Raw genomic sequence first — 21,312 nt, forward strand, 5'->3', positions numbered from 1 at the left:
CAGTTTTCACTGAAAACCCGCGTTGCAGCTAGTAACTCCCCATATATTTGTATGGAGTGGAGTTTGCAGCTTAAAAGAATCTTTGTGTTCCCAACAAGATAGGTGAAGGACGGCTTTCACACACAATTATCTCTCAGAACTGATCATGTGAATAGACGTTCTTTCATGTATCACCATGGGAACAGGTTGCAGGAGAAACTTTTACTCTGGTTTCTCAGTCTGTTTCCTAGTGCCAGTTTGAAGTCCTGCAGTTTTCACAGTAAATCCGAGTTTTAACTAGTACCTCCCCATATATATGTATGGAGTGGAGTTTGCAAGAGAAAAGAAACTTTGTGTTCCAAACAAGCTAGGTGAAGGACGGCTTTCACACACAAACACACTTATCTATCAGAACTGAGCATTTGGTGAGACGTTCGTTCATCTAGCACCAAGGGAACGGCTTGCAGGAAAAACTTTTACTCTGCTTTCTCAGTGTGTTTCCTAGTGCCGGTTTGAAGTTCCTGCAGTTTTCACTGTAAAACCGAGTTGGAACTTGTACCTCCCCATATATATGTATGGAGTGGTGTTTGCAACTGAAAAGAAACTATGTGTTCCAAACAAGCTAGGTGAAGGACGGGTTTCACACACACTTTTCTCTCAGAACTGAGCATGTGTATAGACGTTCGTTCATCGAGCAGCAAGGGAACAGGTTGCAGGAGAAATTTTTCTCTGGTTTCTCAGTTTGTTTCCTAGTGCCGTTTCGAATTTCCTGCAGTTTTCACTTTAAAACAGAGTTGAAGCTAGTAACTCCCCATATATATGTATGGATTGGGATTTGCACCTGAAAAGAAACTCTGTGTTCCCAAAATGCGAGGTGAAGGACGGCTTTCACACACACTTATCTCTCAGAACTGAACATGTGGATAGACGTTCGTTCATCTAGCACAAAGGGAACGGGTTGCAGGAGAAACTTTTACTCTGGTTTCTCAGTATTTTAGTAGTGCCGGTTTGAAGTACCTGCAGTTTTCACTGAAAACCCAAGTTGGAGCTAGTAACTCCCCATATATTGTATGGAGTGGAGTTTGCACTTTAAAAGAAACTTTGTGTTCCCAAAAAGCTAGGTGAAGGACGGCTTTCACACACACTTATCTCTCAGAAATGAGCATGTGGAGAGACGGTCGTTCATGTAGCACAAAGATTACAGGTTGCAGGAGAAATTTTTACTCTGGTTTCTCAGACTGTTTCCTAGTGCCGGTTGGAAGTTCCTGCAGTTTTCACTGTAAAACCGAGTTGGAACTAGTACCTCCCCATATATATGTATGTAGTGGGGTTTGCAACTGAAAAGAAACTTTGTGTTCCCTTCAAGCTAGGTTAAGGACGGCTTTCACACACACTTATCTCTCAGAACTTAGCATGTGGAGAGACGTTCGTTCATCTAGCACCAAGGGAACGGTTTGCAGGAGAAACTTTTACTCTGGTTTCTCAGTCTTTTACTAGTGCCGTGTTGAAGTTCCTGCAGTTTTCACTGTAAACCCGAGTTGGTAGAAGTACCCCTCATATATTTGTATTGAGTGGAGTTTGCAATAGAAAAGAAAGGGTGTGTTCCCAACAAGCTAGGTGAAGGACGGCTTTCACACACACTTATCTCTCAGAACTGAGCATGTGAATAGACGTTCGTTCATCTAGCACCAAGGGAACGGGTTGCAGGAGAAACTTTTACTCTGGTTTCTGAGTCTGTTTCCTAGTGCCAGTCTGAATTACCTGCAGTTTTCACTGTAAAACCGAGTTGGAGCTAGTAACTCCCCATATATGTATGGAGCGGAGATTGCACCTGAACAGAAACTTTGTGTTCCCAACAAGCTAGGTGTAGGACGGCTTTCACGCACACTTATCTCTCAGAACTGAGCATGTGGAGAGACGTTCATTCATCTAGCACCAAGAGAACGTGTTGCAGGAGAAACTTTTACTCTGCTTTCTCAGTCTGTTTCCTAGTGCCGGTTTGAAGTTCCTGCAGTTTTCAATGTAAAAACGAGTTGGAACTAGTACATCCCCATATATATGTATGGATTGGAGTTTGCAACTGAAAAGAAACTTTGTGTTCCCAACAAGCTAGGTGAAGGACGGCTTTCACACCCACTTATCTCTCAGAACTGAGCATGTGGAGAGAATTTCGTTCATCTAGCACAAAGAGAACGGGTGGCAGGAGAAACTTTTACTCTTGTTTCTCAGTCTGTTTCCTAGTGCCAGTTTGAAGTTCCTGCAGTTTTCACTGTAATTCCGAGGTTTAACTAGTACCTCCCCATATATATGTATGGAGAGGAGTTTGCAAGTGAAAAGAAACTTTGTGTTCCAAACAAGCTAGGTGAAGGACGGCTTTCACACACACACACACTTATCTCTCAGATCTGAGCATTTGGGGATACGTTCGTTCATCTAGCACTAAGGGAATGGCTTGCATGTAAAACTTTTACTCTGGTTTCTCAGTCTGTATCCTAGTGCGGGTTTGAAGTTCCTGCAATTTGCACTGTAAAACCGAGTTGGAGTTAGTACTTAACCAAATATATGTATGGAGTGGAGTTTGCAACTGAAAAGAAACTTTGTGTTCCCTTCAAGCTAGGTGAAGGACGGCTTTCACTCTCACTTATCTCTCAGAACTGAGCATGTGGAGAGATGTTCGTTCATCTAGCACCAAGGGAACGGGTTGCAGGAGAAACATTTACTCTGGATTCTCAGGCTGTTTCCTAGTGCCGGTTTGAAGTTCCTGCAGTTTTCACTGTAAACCCGAGTTGGTAGAAGTACCTCCCCATATATTTGTATTGAGTGGAGTTTGCAAAAGAAAAGAAAGGTTGTGTTCCCTACAAGCTAGGTGAAGGACGGCTTTCACACACACACACACTTATATCTCAGAACTGAGCATGTGGGGAGACGTTCGTTCATGTAGCAGCAAGAAAACAGGTTGCAGGAGAAACTATTACTCTGGTTTCTTAGTCTGTTTCCTAGGGCCGGTTTGAAGTTCCTGCAGTTTTCACTGTAAATTCCAGTTGTAACTAGTACCTCCCCATATATATGTATGGAGTGGGGTTTGCACCTGAAAAGAAAGTTTGTGTTCCCTTCAAGCTAGGTGAAGGACGGCTTTCACACACACACACACACTTATCTCTCAGAACTGAGCATGTGGGGAGACGTTTGTTCATCTAGCAGCAGGGGAACAGGTTGCAGGACAAACTTTTACTCTGATTTCTCAGTATTTTACTAGTGCCGGTTTGAAGTTCCTGCAGTTTTCACTGAAAACCCGCGTTGCAGCTAGTAACTCCCCATATATTTGTATGGAGTGGAGTTTGCAGCTTAAAAGAATCTTTGTGTTCCCAACAAGATAGGTGAAGGACGGCTTTCACACACAATTATCTCTCAGAACTGATCATGTGAATAGACGTTCTTTCATGTATCACCATGGGAACAGGTTGCAGGAGAAACTTTTACTCTGGTTTCTCAGTCTGTTTCCTAGTGCCAGTTTGAAGTCCTGCAGTTTTCACAGTAAATCCGAGTTTTAACTAGTACCTCCCCATATATATGTATGGAGTGGAGTTTGCAAGAGAAAAGAAACTTTGTGTTCCAAACAAGCTAGGTGAAGGACGGCTTTCACACACAAACACACTTATCTATCAGAACTGAGCATTTGGTGAGACGTTCGTTCATCTAGCACCAAGGGAACGGCTTGCAGGAAAAACTTTTACTCTGCTTTCTCAGTGTGTTTCCTAGTGCCGGTTTGAAGTTCCTGCAGTTTTCACTGTAAAACCGAGTTGGAACTTGTACCTCCCCATATATATGTATGGAGTGGTGTTTGCAACTGAAAAGAAACTATGTGTTCCAAACAAGCTAGGTGAAGGACGGGTTTCACACACACTTTTCTCTCAGAACTGAGCATGTGTATAGACGTTCGTTCATCGAGCAGCAAGGGAACAGGTTGCAGGAGAAATTTTTCTCTGGTTTCTCAGTTTGTTTCCTAGTGCCGTTTCGAATTTCCTGCAGTTTTCACTTTAAAACAGAGTTGAAGCTAGTAACTCCCCATATATATGTATGGATTGGGGTTTGCACCTGAAAAGAAACTCTGTGTTCCCAAAATGCGAGGTGAAGGACGGCTTTCACACACACTTATCTCTCAGAACTGAACATGTGGATAGACGTTCGTTCATCTAGCACAAAGGGAACGGGTTGCAGGAGAAACTTTTACTCTGGTTTCTCAGTATTTTAGTAGTGCCGGTTTGAAGTACCTGCAGTTTTCACTGAAAACCCAAGTTGGAGCTAGTAACTCCCCATATATTGTATGGAGTGGAGTTTGCACTTTAAAAGAAACTTTGTGTTCCCAAAAAGCTAGGTGAAGGACGGCTTTCACACATACTTATCTCTCAGAAATGAGCATGTGGAGAGACGGTCGTTCATGTAGCACAAAGATTACAGGTTGCAGGAGAAATTTTTACTCTGGTTTCTCAGACTGTTTCCTAGTGCCGGTTGGAAGTTCCTGCAGTTTTCACTGTAAAACCGAGTTGGAACTAGTACCTCCCCATATATATGTATGCAGTGGGGTTTGCAACTGAAAAGAAACTTTGTGTTCCCTTCAAGCTAGGTTAAGGACGGCTTTCACACACACTTATCTCTCAGAACTTAGCATGTGGAGAGACGTTCGTTCATCTAGCACCAAGGGAACGGTTTGCAGGAGAAACTTTTACTCTGGTTTCTCAGTCTTTTACTAGTGCCGTGTTGAAGTTCCTGCAGTTTTCACTGTAAACCCGAGTTGGTAGAAGTACCCCTCATATATTTGTATTGAGTGGAGTTTGCAATAGAAAAGAAAGGGTGTGTTCCCAACAAGCTAGGTGAAGGACGGCTTTCACACACACTTATCTCTCAGAACTGAGCATGTGAATAGACGTTCGTTCATCTAGCACCAAGGGAACGGGTTGCAGGAGAAACTTTTACTCTGGTTTCTGAGTCTGTTTCCTAGTGCCAGTCTGAATTACCTGCAGTTTTCACTGTAAAACCGAGTTGGAGCTAGTAACTCCCCATATATGTATGGAGCGGAGATTGCACCTGAACAGAAACTTTGTGTTCCCAACAAGCTAGGTGTAGGACGGCTTTCACGCACACTTATCTCTCAGAACTGAGCATGTGGAGAGACGTTCATTCATCTAGCACCAAGAGAACGTGTTGCAGGAGAAACTTTTACTCTGCTTTCTCAGTCTGTTTCCTAGTGCCGGTTTGAAGTTCCTGCAGTTTTCAATGTAAAAACGAGTTGGAACTAGTACATCCCCATATATATGTATGGATTGGAGTTTGCAACTGAAAAGAAACTTTGTGTTCCCAACAAGCTAGGTGAAGGACGGCTTTCACACCCACTTATCTCTCAGAACTGAGCATGTGGAGAGAATTTCGTTCATCTAGCACAAAGAGAACGGGTGGCAGGAGAAACTTTTACTCTTGTTTCTCAGTCTGTTTCCTAGTGCCAGTTTGAAGTTCCTGCAGTTTTCACTGTAATTCCGAGGTTTAACTAGTACCTCCCCATATATATGTATGGAGAGGAGTTTGCAAGTGAAAAGAAACTTTGTGTTCCAAACAAGCTAGGTGAAGGACGGCTTTCACACACACACACACTTATCTCTCAGATCTGAGCATTTGGGGATACGTTCGTTCATCTAGCACTAAGGGAATGGCTTGCATGTAAAACTTTTACTCTGGTTTCTCAGTCTGTATCCTAGTGCGGGTTTGAAGTTCCTGCAATTTGCACTGTAAAACCGAGTTGGAGTTAGTACTTAACCAAATATATGTATGGAGTGGAGTTTGCAACTGAAAAGAATCTTTGTGTTCCCTTCAAGCTAGGTGAAGGACGGCTTACACACTCACTTATCTCTCAGAACTGAGCATGTGGAGAGATGTTCGTTCATCTAGCACCAAGGGAACGGGTTGCAGGAGAAACTTATACTCTGGTTTCTCAGTCGGTTTCCTAGTGCCGGTTGGAAGTTCCTGCAGTTTTCACTGTAAAACCGAGTTGGAACTAGTACCTCCCCTTATATATGTATGTAGTGGAGTTTGCAACTGAAAAGAAACTTTGTGTTCCCTTCAAGCTATTTGAAGGACGGCTTTCACACACACTTATCTCTCAGAACTGAGCATGTGGAGAGACGGTCGTTCATCTAGCACCAAGAGAACGGGTTGCAGGAGAAACTTTTACTCTGGTTTCTCAGTATTTTACTAGTGCCGGTTTGAAGTTCCTGCATTTTTCACTGTAAACCATATTTGGAGCTGGTAACTCCCCATATATTTGTATGGAGTGGAGTTTGCAACTGAAAAAAACTTTGTGTTCCCAACAAACTAGGTGAAGGACGGGTTTCACACACACTTATCTCTCAGAACTGAGCATGTTAATAGACGTTCTTTCATGTAGCAGCAAGGGAACAGGTTGCAGGAGAAACTTTTACTCTAGTTTCTCAGTCTGTTTCCTAGTGCCGGTTTGAAGTTCCTGCAGTTTTCTCTGTAAAACCGAGTTGAGCTAGTAACTCCCCATATATATGTATGGATGGGAGATTGCACCTGAACAGAAACTTTGTGTTCCCAACAAGCTAGGTGAAGGACGGCTTTCACACACACTTATATCTCAGAACTGAGCATGTGGAGAGATGTTCGTTCATCTAGCACGAAGGGAAGGGGTTGCAGGAGAAACTTTTACTCTGCTTTCTCAGTCTGTTTCCTAGTGCCGGTTGGAATTTCCTACAGTTTTCACTGTAACACCGGGTTGGAACTAGTACATCCACTTATATATGTATGGAGTGGAGTTTGCAACTGAAAAGAAACTTTGTGTTCCCTTCAAGCTAGGTGAAGAACCGCTTTCACACACACTTATCTCTCAGAACTGAGCATGTGGGGAGACGTTTGTTCATCTAGCATCAAGGGAACAGGTTGCAGGAGAAACTTTTACTCTGGTTTCTCAGTCTGTTTCCTAGAGCCTGTTTGAAGTTCCTGCACTTTCCACTGTAAAACCGAGTTCGAGCTTGTACCTCCCCATATATATGTATGGAGTGGATTTTGTACCTGAAAAGATTTTTTGTGTTCCCAACAAGCTAGGTTAAGGACAGCTTTCACACACACTTATCTCTCAGAACAGAGCATGTGGATAGACGTTCGTTCATCTAGCACCAATGGAACAGGTTGCAGGAGAAACTATTACTCTGGTTTCTCAGTTTTTTACTAGTGCCGGTTTGAAGTTCCTGCAGTTTTCACTGAAAACCCGAGTTGGAGCTAGTAACTCCCCATATATTTGTATGGAGTGGAGTTTGCACCTTAAAAGAATCTTTGTGTTCCCAACAAGATAGGTGAAGGACGGCTTTCACACACACTTATCTCTCAGAAATGATCATGTGAATAGACGTTCTTTCATGTATCACCATGGGAACAGGTTGCAGGAGAAACTTTAACTCTGGTTTCTCAGTCTGTTTCCTAGTGCCAGTTTGAAGTTCTTGCAGTTTTCACAGTAAATCCGAGTTTTAACTAGTACCTCCCCGTATATATGTATGGAGTGGAGTTTGCAAGTGAAAAGAAACTTTGTGTTCCAAACAAGCTATGTGAAGGACGGCTTTCACACACACAACACTTATCTCTCAGAACTGAGCATTTGGTGAGACGTTCGTTCATCTAGCACCAAGGGAACGGCTTGCAGGAAAAACTTTTACTCTGCTTTCTCAGTGTGTTTCCTAGTGCCGGTTTGAAGTTCCTGCAGTTTTCACTGTAAAACCGAGTTGGAACTTGTACCTCCCCATATATATGTATGGAGTGGTGTTTGCAACTGAAAAGAAACTATGTGTTCCAAACAAGCTAGGTGAAGGACGGGTTTCACACACACATTTCTCTCAGAACTGAGCATGTGTATAGACGTTCGTTCATCGAGCAGCAAGGGAACAGGTTACAGGAGAAATTTTTCTCTGGTTTCTCAGTGTGTTTCCTAGTGCCGGTTTGAAGTTCCTGCAGTTTTCACTTTAAAACAGAGTTGAAGCTAGTTACTCCCCATATATATGTATGGATTGGTGTTTGCACATGAAAAGAAACTTTGTGTTCCCAAAAAGCGAGGTGAAGGACGGCTTTCACACACACTTATCTCTCAGAACTGAACATGTGGATAGACGTTCGTTCATCTAGCACCAAGGGAACGGGTTGCAGGAGATATTTTTACTCTGGTTTCTCAGTATTTTACTAGTGCCGGTTTGAAGTTCCTGCAGTTTTCACTGAAAACCCAAGTTGGAGCTAGTAACTCCCCATATATTTGTATGGAGTGGAGTTTGCACTTTAAAAGAAACTTTGTGTTCCCAACAAGCTAGGTGAAGGACGGCTTTCACACACACTTATCTCTCAGAAATGAGCATGTGGAGAGACGGTCGTTCATCTAGCACAAAGATTACAGGTTGCAGGAGAAACTTTTACTCTGGTTTCTCAGACTGTTTCCTAGTGCCGGTTTGAAGTTCCTGCAGTTTTCACTGTAAAACCGAGTTGGAAAACGTACCACCCCATATATTTGTATGGAGTGGAGTTTACAAAATAAATTAAAGGGTGTGTTCCCAACAAGCTAGTTGAAGGACGGCTTTCACACACACTTATCTCTCAGAACTGAGCATGTGAATAGACGTTCGTTCATCTAGCACCAAGGGAACGGGTAGCAGGGAAACTTTTACCCTGGTTTCTCAGTCTGTTTCCTAGTGCCAGATTGAAGTTCCGGCAGTTTTCACTGTAAAAAGAGTTCGAGCTAGTACCTCCCCATATATATGTATGGAGTGGAGTTTCAACTGAAAAGAAACTTTTTTTCCCAAGAAGCTAGGTGAAGGACAGCATTCACACACACTTATCTCTCAGAACTGAGCATGTGGATAGACTTTAGTTCATCTAGCACCATGGGAACGGGTTGCAGGAGAGACTTATACACTGGTTTCTCAGTCTGTTTGCTAGTGCCGGTTGGAAGTTCCTGCAGTTTTCACTGTAAAACCGAGTTGGAAATAGTACCTCCCCATATATATGTATGTAGTGGGGTTTGCAACTGAAAAGAAACTTTGTGTTCCCTTCAAGCTAGGTTAAGGACGGCTTTCACACACACTTATCTCTCAGAACTTAGCATGTGGTGAGACGTTCGTTCATCTAGCACCAAGGGAACGGTTTGCAGGAGAAACTTTTACTCTGGTTTCTCAGTATTTTACTAGTGCCGTTTTGAAGTTCCTGCAGTTTTCACTGTAAAACCGAGTTGGAGTTAGTTCTTCCCCATATATTTGTATGGAGTGGAGTTTGCAACTGAAAAGAAACTTTGTGTTCCCTTCAAGCTAGGTGAAGGACGGCTTTCACTCTCACTTATCTCTCAGAACTGAGCATGTGGAGAGATGTTCGTTCATCTGGCACCAAGGGAACGGGTTGCAGGAGAAACTTTTACTCTGGATTCTCAGTCTGTTTCCTAGTGCCGGTTTGAAGTTCCTGCAGTTTTCACTGTAAACCCGAGTTGGTAGAAGTACCTCCCCATATATTTGTATTGAGTGGAGTTTGCAAAAGAAAAGAAAGGGTGTGTTCCCAACAAGCTAGGTGAAGGACGGCTTTCACACACACTTCTGTCTCAGAACTGAGCATGTGAATAGAAGTTCGTTCATCTAGCACCAAGGGAACCGGTTGCAGGAGAAACTTTTACTCTGGTTTCTCAGTATTTTACTAGTGCCGGTTTGAAGTACCTGCAGTTTTCACTGAAAACCCAAGTTGGAGCTAGTAACTCCCCATATATTTGTATGGAGTGGAGTTTGCACTTTAAAAGAAACTTTGTGTTCCCAACAAGCTAGGTGAAGGACGGCTTTCACACACACTTATCTCTCAGAAATGAGCATGTGGAGAGACGGTCGTTCATCTAGCACAAAGATTACAGGTTGCAGGAGAAACTTTTACTCTGGATTCTCAGACTGTTTCCTAGTGCCGGTTTGAAGTTCCTGCAGTTTTCACTGTAAAACCGATTTGGAAATTGTACCTCCCCATATATTTGTATGGAGTGGAGTTTGCAAAAGAAAAGAAAGGGTGTTTTCCCAACAAGCTAGTTGAAGGACGGCTTTCACACACACACACACTTATATCTCAGAACTGAGCATGTGATGAGACGTTCGTTCATCTAGCAGCAAGAAAACAGGTTGCAGGAGAAACTATTACTCTGGTTTCTTAGTCTGTTTCCTAGTGCCGGTTTGAAGTTCCTGCAGTTTTCACTGTAAATACGAGTTCTAACTAGTACCTCCCCATTTATATGTATGGAGTGGGGTTTGCACCTGAAAAGAAAGTTTGTGTTCCCTTCAAGCTAGGTGAAGGACGGCTTTCACACACACACACACACACTTATCTCTCAGAACTGAGCATGTGGGGAGACGTTTGTTCATCTAGCAGCAAGGGAACAGGTTGCAGGACAAACTTTTACTCTGGTTTCTCAGTCTGTTTCCTAGTGCCGTTTTGAAGTTCCTGCACTTTCCACTGTAAAACCGAGTTCGAGCTTGTACCTCCCCATATATATGTATGGAGTGGATTTTGCACCTGTAAAGATTTTTTGTGTTCCCAACAAGCTAGGTTAAGGACAGCTTTCACACACACTTATCTCTCAGAACAGAGCATGTGGATAGACGTTCGTTCATCTAGCACCAAGGGAACAGGTTGCAGGAGAAACTTTTACTCTGATTTCTCAGTATTTTACTAGTGCCGGTTTGAAGTTCCTGCAGTTTTCACTGAAAACCCGCGTTGGAGCTAGTAACTCCCCATATATTTGTATGGAGTGGAGTTTGCAGCTTAAAAGAATCTTTGTGTTCCCAACAAGATAGGTGAAGGACGGCTTTCACACACAATTATCTCTCAGAACTGATCATGTGAATAGACTTTCTTTCATGTATCACCATGGGAACAGGTTGCAGGAGAAACTTTTACTCTGGTTTCTCAGTCTGTTTCCTAGTGCCAGTTTGAAGTCCTGCAGTTTTCACAGTAAATCCGAGTTTTAACTAGCACCTCCCCATATATATGTATGGAGTGGTGTTTGCAAGAGAAAAGAAACTTTGTGTTCCAAACAAGCTAGGTGAAGGACGGCTTTCACACACACACACACTTATCTCTCAGAACTGAGCATTTGGTGAGACGTTCGTTCATCTAGCACCAAGGGAACGGCTTGCAGGAAAAACTTTTACTCTGCTTTCTCAGTGTGTTTCCTAGTGCCGGTTTGAAGTTCCTGCAGTTTTCACTGTAAAACCGAGTTGGAACTTGTACCTCCCCATATATATGTATGGAGTGGTGTTTGCAACTGAAAAGAAACTATGTGTTCCAAACAAGCTAGGTGAAGGACGGGTTTCACACACACTTTTCTCTCAGAACTGAGCATGTGTATAGACGTTCGTTCATCGAGCAGCAAGGGAACAGGTTGCAGGAAAAATTTTTCTCTGGTTTCTCAGTTTGTTTCCTAGTGCCGTTTCGAATTTCCTGCAGTTTTCACTTTAAAACAGAGTTGAAGCTAGTAACTCCCCATATATATGTATGGATTGGGGTTTGCACATGAAAAGAAACTTTGTGTTCCCAAAATGCGAGGTGAAGGACGGCTTTCACACACACTTATCTCTCAGAACTGAACATGTGGATAGACGTTCGTTCATCTAGCACAAAGGGAACGGGTTGCAGGAGAAACTTTTACTCTGGTTTCTCAGTATTTTAGTAGTGCCGGTTTGAATTACCTGCAGTTTTCACTGAAAACCCAAGTTGGAGTTGGTAACTCCCCATATATTTGTATGGAGTGGAGTTTGCACTTTTAAAGAAACTTTGTGTTCCCAAAAAGCTAGGTGAAGGACGGCATTCACACACACTTTTCTCTCAGAAATTAGCATGTGGAGAGACGGTCGTTCATCTAGCACAAAGATTACAGGTTGCAGGAGAAACTTTTACTCTGGTTTCTCAGACTGTTTCCTAGTGCCGGTTGGAAGTTCCTGCAATTTTCACTGTAAAACCGAGTTGGAACTAGTACCTCCCCATATATATGTATGTAGTGGGGTTTGCAACTGAAAAGAAACTTTGTGTTCCCTTCAAGCTAGGTTAAGGACGGCTTTCACACACACTTATCTCTCAGAACTTAGCATGTGGAGAGACGTTCGTTCATCTAGCACCAAGGGAACGGTTTGCAGGAGAAACTTTTACTCTGGTTTCTCAGTATTTTACTAGTGCCGTTTTGAAGTTCCTGCAGTTTTCACTGTAAAACCGAGTTGGAGTTAGTACTTCCCCATATATTTGTATGGAGTGGAGTTTGCAAATGAAAAGAAACTTTGTGTTCCCTTCAAGCTAGGTGAAGGACGGCTTTCACTCTCACTTATCTCTCAGAACTGTGCATGTGGAGAGATGTTCGTTCATCTGGCACCAAGGGAACGGGTTGCAGGAGAAACTTTTACTCTGGATTCTCAAGCTGTTTCCTAGTGCCGGTTTGAAGTTCCTGCAGTTTTCACTGTAAACCCGAGTTGGTAGAAGTACCTCCCCATATATTTGTATTGAGTGGAGTTTGCAAAAGAAAAGAAAGGGTGTGTTCCCAACAAGCTAGGTGAAGTACGGCTTTCACACACACTTATCTCTCAGAACTGAGCATTTGAATAGACGTTCGTTCATCTAGCACCAAGGGAACGGGTTGCAGGAGAAACTTTTACTCTGGTTTCTGAGTCTGTTTCCTAGTGCCGGTCTGAATTACCTGCAGTTTTCACTGTAAAACCGAGTTGGAGCTAGTAACTCCCCATATATTTATGGAGCGGAGATTGCACCTGAACAGAAACTTTGTGTTCCCAACAAGCTAGGTGAAGGACGGCTTTCACGCACAATTATCTCTCAGAACTGAGCATGTGGAGAGACGTTCATTCATCTAGCACCAAGAGAACGGGTTGCAGGAGAAACTTTTACTCTGCTTTCTCAGTCTGTTTCCTAGTGCCGGTTTGAAGTTCCTGCAGTTTTCAATGTAAAAACGAGTTGGAACTAGTACATCCCCATATATATGTATGGAGTGGAGTTTGCAACTGAAAAGAAACTTTGTGTTCCCAACAAGATAGGTGAAGGACGGCTTTCATACCCACTTATCTCTCAGAACTGAGCATGTGGAGAGAAGTTCGTTCATCTAGCACAAAGAGAACGGGTTGCAGGAGAAACTTTTACTCTGGTTTCTCAGTCTGTTTCCTAGTGCCAGTTTGAATTTCCTGCAGATTTCACTGTAATTCCGAGGTTTAACTAGTACCTCCCCATATATATGTATGGAGAGGAGTTTGCAAGTGAAAAGAAACTTTGTGTTCCAAACAAGCTAGGTGAAGGACGGCTTTCACACACACACACACTTATCTCTCAGATCTGAGCATTTGGGGATACGTACGTTCATCTAGCACCAAGGGAATGGCTTGCATGTAAAACTTTTACTCTGGTTTCTCAGTCTGTATCCTAGTGCGGGTTTGAAGTTCCTGCAGTTTGCACTGTAAAACCGAGTTGGAGTTAGTACTTAACCAAATATATGTATGGAGTGGAGTTTGCAACTGAAAAGAATCTTTGTGTTCCCTTCAAGCTAGGTGAAGGACGGCTTTCACACTCACTTATCTCTCAGAAATGATCATGTGGAGAGATGTTCGTTCATCTAGCACCAAGGGAACGGGTTGCAGGAGAAACTTATACTCTGGTTTCTCAGTCTGTTTCCTAGTGCCGGTTGGAAGTTCCTGCAGTTTTCACTGTAAAACCGAGTTGGAACTAGTACCTCCCCTTATATATGTATGTAGTGGAGTTTGCAACTGAAAAGAAACTTTGTGTTCCCTTCAAGGTATTTGAAGGACGGCTTTCACACACACTTATCTCTCAGAACTGAGCATGTGGAGAGACGGTCGTTCATCTATCACCAAGAGAACGGGTTGCAGGAGAAACTTTTACTCTGGTTTCTCAGAATGTTTCCTAGTGCCGGTTGGAAGTTCCTGCAGTTTTCACTGTAAAACCGAGTTGGAACTAGTACCTCCCCATATATATGTATGTAGTGGGGTTTGCAACTGAAAAGAAACTTTGTGTTCCCTTCAAGCTAGGTTAAGGACGGCTTTCACACACACTTATCTCTCAGAACTTAGCATGTGGAGAGACGTTCGTTCATCTAGCACCAAGGGAACGGTTTGCAGGAGAAACTTTTACTCTGGTTTCTCAGTATTTTACTAGTGCCGTTTTGAAGTTCCTGCAGTTTTCACTGTAAAACCGAGTTGGAGTTAGTACTTCCCCATATATTTGTATGGAGTGGAGTTTGCAAATGAAAAGAAACTTTGTGTTCCCTTCAAGCTAGGTGAAGGACGGCTTTCACTCTCACTTATCTCTCAGAACTGAGCATGTGGAGAGATGTTCGTTCATCTGGCACCAAGGGAACGGGTTGCAGGAGAAACTTTTACTCTGGATTCTCAAGCTGTTTCCTAGTGCCGGTTTGAAGTTCCTGCAGTTTTCACTGTAAACCCGAGTTGGTAGAAGTACCTCCCCATATATTTGTATTGAGTGGAGTTTGCAAAAGAAAAGAAAGGGTGTGTTCCCAACAAGCTAGTTGAAGGACGGCTTTCACACACACTTATCTCTCAGAACTGAGCATTTGAATAGACGTTCGTTCATCTAGCACCAAGGGAACGGGTTGCAGGAGAAACTTTTACTCTGTTTTCTGAGTCTGTTTCCTAGTGCCGGTCTGAATTACCTGCAGTTTTCACTGTAAAACCGAGTTGGAGCTAGTAACTCCCCATATATTTATGGAGCGGAGATTGCACCTGAACAGAAACTTTGTGTTCCCAACAAGCTAGGTGAAGGACGGCTTTCACGCACAATTATCTCTCAGAACTGAGCATGTGGAGAGACGTTCATTCATCTAGCACCAAGAGAACGGGTTGCAGGAGAAACTTTTACTCTGCTTTCTCAGTCTGTTTCCTAGTGCCGGTTTGAAGTTCCTGCAGTTTTCAATGTAAAAACGAGTTGGAACTAGTACATCCCCATATATATGTATGGAGTGGAGTTTGCAACTGAAAAGAAACTTTGTGTTCCCAACAAGATAGGTGAAGGACGGCTTTCATACCCACTTATCTCTCAGAACTGAGCATGTGGAGAGAAGTTCGTTCATCTAGCACAAAGAGAACGGGTTGCAGGAGAAACTTTTACTCTGGTTTCTCAGTCTGTTTCCTAGTGCCAGTTTGAATTTCCTGCAGATTTCACTGTAATTCCGAGGTTTAACTAGTACCTCCCCATATATATGTATGGAGAGGAGTTTGCAAGTGAAAAGAAACTTTGTGTTCCAAACAAGCTAGGTGAAGGACGGCTTTCACACACACACACACTTATCTCTCAGATCTGAGCATTTGGGGATACGTACGTTCATCTAGCACCAAGGGAATGGCTTGCATGTAAAACTTTTACTCTGGTTTCTCAGTCTGTATCCTAGTGCGGGTTTGAAGTTCCTGCAGTTTGCACTGTAAAACCGAGTTGGAGTTAGTACTTAACCAAATATATGTATGGAGTGGAGTTTGCAACTGAAAAGAATCTTTGTGTTCCCTTCAAGCTAGGTGAAGGACGGCTTTCACACTCACTTATCTCTCAGAAATGATCATGTGGAGAGATGTTCGTTCATCTAGCACCAAGGGAACGGGTTGCAGGAGAAACTTATACTCTGGTTTCTCAGTCTGTTTCCTAGTGCCGGTTGGAAGTTCCTGCAGTTTTCACTGTAAAACCGAGTTGGAACTAGTACCTCCCCTTATATATGTATGTAGTGGAGTTTGCAACTGAAAAGAAACTTTGTGTTCCCTTCAAGGTATTTGAAGGACGGCTTTCACACACACTTATCTCTCAGAACTGAGCATGTGGAGAGACGGTCGTTCATCTATCACCAAGAGAACGGGTTGCAGGAGAAACTTTTACTCTGGTTTCTCAGTCTGTTTCCTAGTGCCGGTTTGAAGTTCCTGCAGTTTTCACTGTAAATACGAGTTGTAACTAGTACCTCCCCATATATATGTATGGAGTGGAGTTTGCACCTGAAAAGAAAGTTTGTGTTCCCTTCAAGCTAGGTGAAGGACGGCTTTCACACACACTTATCTCTCAGAACTTAGCATGTGGAGAGACGTTCGTTCATCTAGCACCAAGGGAACAGGTTGCAGGAGAAACTATTACTCTGGTTTCTCATTATTTTACTAGTGCCGGTTTGAATTTCCTGCATTTTTCACTGTAAACCATATTTGGAGCTGGTAACTCCCCATATATTTGTATGGAGTGGAGTTTGCAACTGAAAAGAAACTTTGTGTTCCCAACAAGCTAGGTGAAGGACGGCTTTCACACACACTTATCTCTCAGAACTGAGCATGTTAATAGACGTTCTTTCATGTAGCAGCAAGGGAACAGGTTGCAGGAGAAACTTTTACTCTGGTTTCTCAGTCTGTTTCCTAGTGCCGGTTTGAAGTTCCTGCAGTTTTCTCTGTAAAACCGAGTTGAGCTAGTAACTCCCCATATATATGTATGGATGGGAGATTGCACCTGAACAGAAACTTTGTGTTCCCAACAAGCTAGGTGAAGGACGGCTTTCACACACACTTATATCTCAGAAATGAGCATGTGGAGAGATGTTCGTTCATCTAGCACGAAGGGAAGGGGTTGCAGGAGAAACTTTTACTCTGCTTTCTCAGTCTGTTTCCTAGTGCCGGTTGGAATTTCCTACAGTTTTCACTGTAACACCGGGTTGGAACTAGTACATCCATATATATATGTATGGAGTGGAATTTGCAACTGAAAAGATTATTTGTGTTCCCAACAAGCTAGGTTAAGGACAGGTTTCACACACACTTATCTCTCAGAACAGAGCATGTGGATAGACGTTCGTTCATCTAGCACCAATGGAAGAGGTTGCAGGAGAAACTTTTACTCTGGTTTCTCAGTTTTTTACTAGTGCCGGTTTCAAGTTCCTGCAGTTTTCACTGAAAACCCGAGTTGGAGCTAGTAACTCCCCATATATTTGTATGGAGTGGAGTTTGCACCTTAAAAGAATCTTTGTGTTCCCAACAAGATAGGTGAAGGACGGCTTTCACACACACTTATCTCTCAGAAATGATCATGTGAATAGACGTTCTTTCATGTATCACCATGGGAACAGGTTGCAGGAGAAACTTTAACTCTGGTTTCTCAGTCTGTTTCCTAGTGCCAGTTTGAAGTTCCTGCAGTTTTCACAGTAAATCCGAGTTTTAACTAGTACCTCCCCGTATATATGTATGGAGTGGTGTTTGCAACTGAAAAGAAACTATGTGTTCCAAACAAGCTAGGTGAAGGACGGGTTTCACACACACATTTCTCTCAGAACTGAGCATGTGTATAGACGTTCGTTCATCGAGCAGCAAGGGAACAGTTTGCAGGAGAAATTTTTCTCTGGTTTCTCAGTGTGTTTCCTAGTGCCGGTTCGAATTTCCTGCAGTTTTCACTTTAAAACCGAGTTGAAGCTAGTAACTCCCCATATATATGTATGGATTGGGGTTTGCACATGAAAAGAAACTTTGTGTTCCCAAAAAGCGAGGTGAAGGACGGCTTTCACACACACTTATCTCTCAGAACTGAACATGTGGATAGACGTTCGTTCATCTAGCACCAAGGGAACGGGTTGCAGGAGATATTTTTACTCTGGTTTCTCAGTATTTTACTAGTGCCGGTTTGAAGTTCCTGCAGTTTTCACTGAAAACCCAAGTTGGAGCTAGTAACTCCCCATATATTTGTATGGAGTGGAGTTTGCACTTTAAAAGAAACTTTGTGTTCCCAACAAGCTAGGTGAAGGACGGCTTTCACACACACTTATCTCTCAGAAATGAGCATGTGGAGAGACGGTCGTTCATCTAGCACAAAGATTACAGGTTGCAGGAGAAACTTTTACTCTGGTTTCTCAGACTGTTTCCTAGTGCCGGTTTGAAGTTCCTGCAGTTTTCACTGAAAAACCGAGTTGGAAAAAGTACAAACCCATATATTTGTATGGAGTGGAGTTTACAAAATAAATGAAAGGTTGTGTTCCCAACAAGCTAGGTGAAGGACGGCTTTCACACACACTTATCTCTCAGAACTGAGCATGTGAATAGACGTTCGTTCATCTAGCACCAAGGGAACGGGTTGCAGGGAAACTTTTACCCTGGTTTCTCAGTCTGTTTCCTAGTGCCAGATTTAAGTTCCGGCAGTTTTAACTGTAAAAAGAGTTCGAGCTAGTACCTCCCCATATATATGTATGGAGTGGAGTTTCAACTGAAAAGAAACTTTTTTTCCCAAGAAGCTAGGTGAAGGACAGCATTCACACACACTTATCTCTCAGAACTGAGCATGTGGATAGACTTTAGTTCATCTAGCACCAAGGGAACGGGTTGCAGGAGAAACTTATACACTGGTTTCTCAGTCTGTTTGCTAGTGCCGGTTGGAAGTTCCTGCAGTTTTCACTGTAAAACCGAGTTGGAACTAGTACCTCCCCATATATATGTATGTAGTGGGGTTTGCAACTGAAAAGAAACTTTGTGTTTCCTTCAAGCTAGGTTAAGGACGGCTTTCACACACACTTATCTCTCAGAACTTAGCATGTGGTGAGACGTTCGTTCATCTAGCACCAAGGGAACGGTTTGCAGGAGAAACTTTTACTCTGGTTTCTCAGTATTTTACTAGTGCCGTTGTGAAGTTCCTGCAGTTTTCACTGTAAAACCGAGTTGGAGTTAGTACTTCCCCATATATTTGTATGGAGTGGAGTTTGCAACTGAAAAGAAACTTTGTGTTCTCTTCAAGCTAGGTGAAGGACGGCTTTCACACACAATTATCTCTCAGAACTGAGCATGTGGAGAGATGTTCATTCATTTAGCACCAAGAGAACGCGTTGCAGGGGAAACTCTTACTCTGGTTTCTCAGTCTGTTTCCTAGTGCCGGTTTGAAGTTCCTGCAGTTTTCACTGTAAAACAGTGTTGGAAGAAGTACCTCCCCATATATTTGTATGGAGTGGAGTTTGCAAAAAAAAGAAAGGGTGTGTTCCCAGCTAGCTAGGTGAAGGGCGGCTTTCACACACAGTTATCTCTCAGAACTGAGCATGTGGAGAGAAGTTCGTTCATCTAGCACAAAGAGAACGGGTTGCAGGAGAAACTTTTACTCTGGTTTCTCAGTCTGATACCTAGTGCCGGTTTGAAGTTCCTGCAGTTCTCCCTGTAAAACCGAGTCCGGGATAGTACCTCTCCATATATATGTAAGGAGAGGTGTTTGCAACGGAAAAGAATCTTTGTTTTCCCAACAAGCTATGTGAAGAACGGCTGTCACACACCCTTATCTCTCAGAACTGAGCATGTGGAGAGACGTTCGTTCATCTAGCACAAAGGGATCGGGTTGCAGGGGAAACTTTTACTCTTTTTTCTCAGTCTGTTTCCTAGTGCTGGTTTGAAGTTCCTGCAGTTTTCACTGTCAAACCGAGTTGGAGCTAGTACCTCACCATATATAAGTATGGAGCGGTGTTTGCAACTGAAAAGAAACTTTGTGTTCTCAACAAGCTAGGTGAAGCACGGCTTTCACACACACTTATCTCTCAGAACTTAGCATGTGGAGAGACGTAGGTTCATCTAGCACAAAGGAAACGGGTTGCAGGAGAAAATTTTACTCTGGTTTCTCAGTCTGTTTCCTAATGCCGGATTTAAGTTCCTGCATTTTTCAATGTAAAACCGATTTGGTGGTAGTACCAACCCATATATATGTAAGGAGTGGAGTTTGCAACTGAAAAGAAACTTTGTGTTCCCAACAAGCTAGGTGAAGGACGGCTTTCACACACAATTATCTCTCAGAACTGAGCATGTGGAGAGACGTTCGTTCATCTAGCACAAAGGGAACGGGTTTAAGGAGAAACTTTTACTCTGGTTTCTCAGTCTGTTTCCTAATGCCGGATTGATGTTCCTGCAGTTTTCACTGTAAAACCGATTTGGATCAAGTACCTCCCCTTATGTATGTATGTAGAGGTTTTTGCAACTGAAAAGAAACCTTGTGTTCCCAACAAGCTAGGTGAAGGACGGCTTTCACACACCCTTATCTCTCAGAACTGAGCATGTGGAGAGACGTTCGTTCATCTAGCACAAAGGGAACGGTTTGCAGGGGAAACATTTACTCTGTTTTCTCAGTCTGTTTCCTAGTGCCGGTTGAAATTTCCTGCAGTTTTCACTGTAAACCCGAGTTGGAGCTACTACCTCCCCATATATATGTGTGGAGAGGTGTTTGCAACTGAAAAGAAACTTTGTGTTTCCAACACGCAATATTAAGTACGGCATTCACACACACTTATCTCTAAAAACTGAGCATGGGGAGAGTCGTTCGTTCATCTAGAACAAAGGGAATTTTTTGCAAGTCTAATTTTTTACTCTGGTTTCTTTCTGTGTATCTTAGAGACGGTATGAACTTCCTGCAATTTTCACTGTAAAACCGAGTTTGAACTTGTACCTTCCTATACATATGTATGGAGTCGAATTTGGTGCTGAAACGAAGCTTTGTGTTCCCTACAAGCTAGGTGAAGGACGGCTTTCACGCACACTTATCTCTCAAAACTGAGCATGTGGAGAGACGTTCATTCATCTAGCACCAAGACAACGGGTTGCAGGAGAAACTTTTACTCTGCTTTCTCAGTCTGTTTCCTAGTGCCGGTTTGAATTTCCTGCAGTTTTCAATGTAAAACCGAGTTGGAACTAGTACATCCCCATATATATGTATGGAGTGGAGTTTGCAACTGAAAAGAAACTTTGTGTTCCCTTCAAGCTATTTGAAGGACGGCTTTCACACACACTTATCTCTTAGAACTGAGCATGTGGAGAGACGGTCGTTCATCTATCACCAAGAGAACGGGTTGCAGGAGAAACTTTTACTCTGGTTTCTCAGTCTGTTTCCTAGTGCCGGTTTGAAGTTCCTGCAGTTTTCACTGTAAATACGAGTTGTAACTAGTACCTCCCCATATATATGTATGGATTGGAGTTTGCACCTGAAAAGAAAGTTTGTGTTCCCTTCAAGCTAGGTGAAGGACGGCTTTCACACACACTTATCTCTCAGAACTTAGCATGTGGAGAGACGTTCGTTCATCTAGCACCAAGGGAACAGGTTGCAGGAGAAACTATTACTCTGGTTTCTCAGTATTTTACTAGTGCCGGTTTGAAGTTCCTGCATTTTTCACTGTAAACCATATTTGGAGCTGGTAACTCCCCATATATTTGTATGGAGTGGAGTTTGCAACTGAAAAGAAACTTTGTGTTCCCAACAAGCTAGGTGAAGGACGGCTTTCAC

The sequence above is a fragment of the Camelus dromedarius genome, chromosome 27, assembly GCF_036321535.1.
Source record: "Camelus dromedarius isolate mCamDro1 chromosome 27, mCamDro1.pat, whole genome shotgun sequence".
Classification (NCBI taxonomy): Eukaryota; Metazoa; Chordata; class Mammalia; order Artiodactyla; family Camelidae; genus Camelus; species Camelus dromedarius.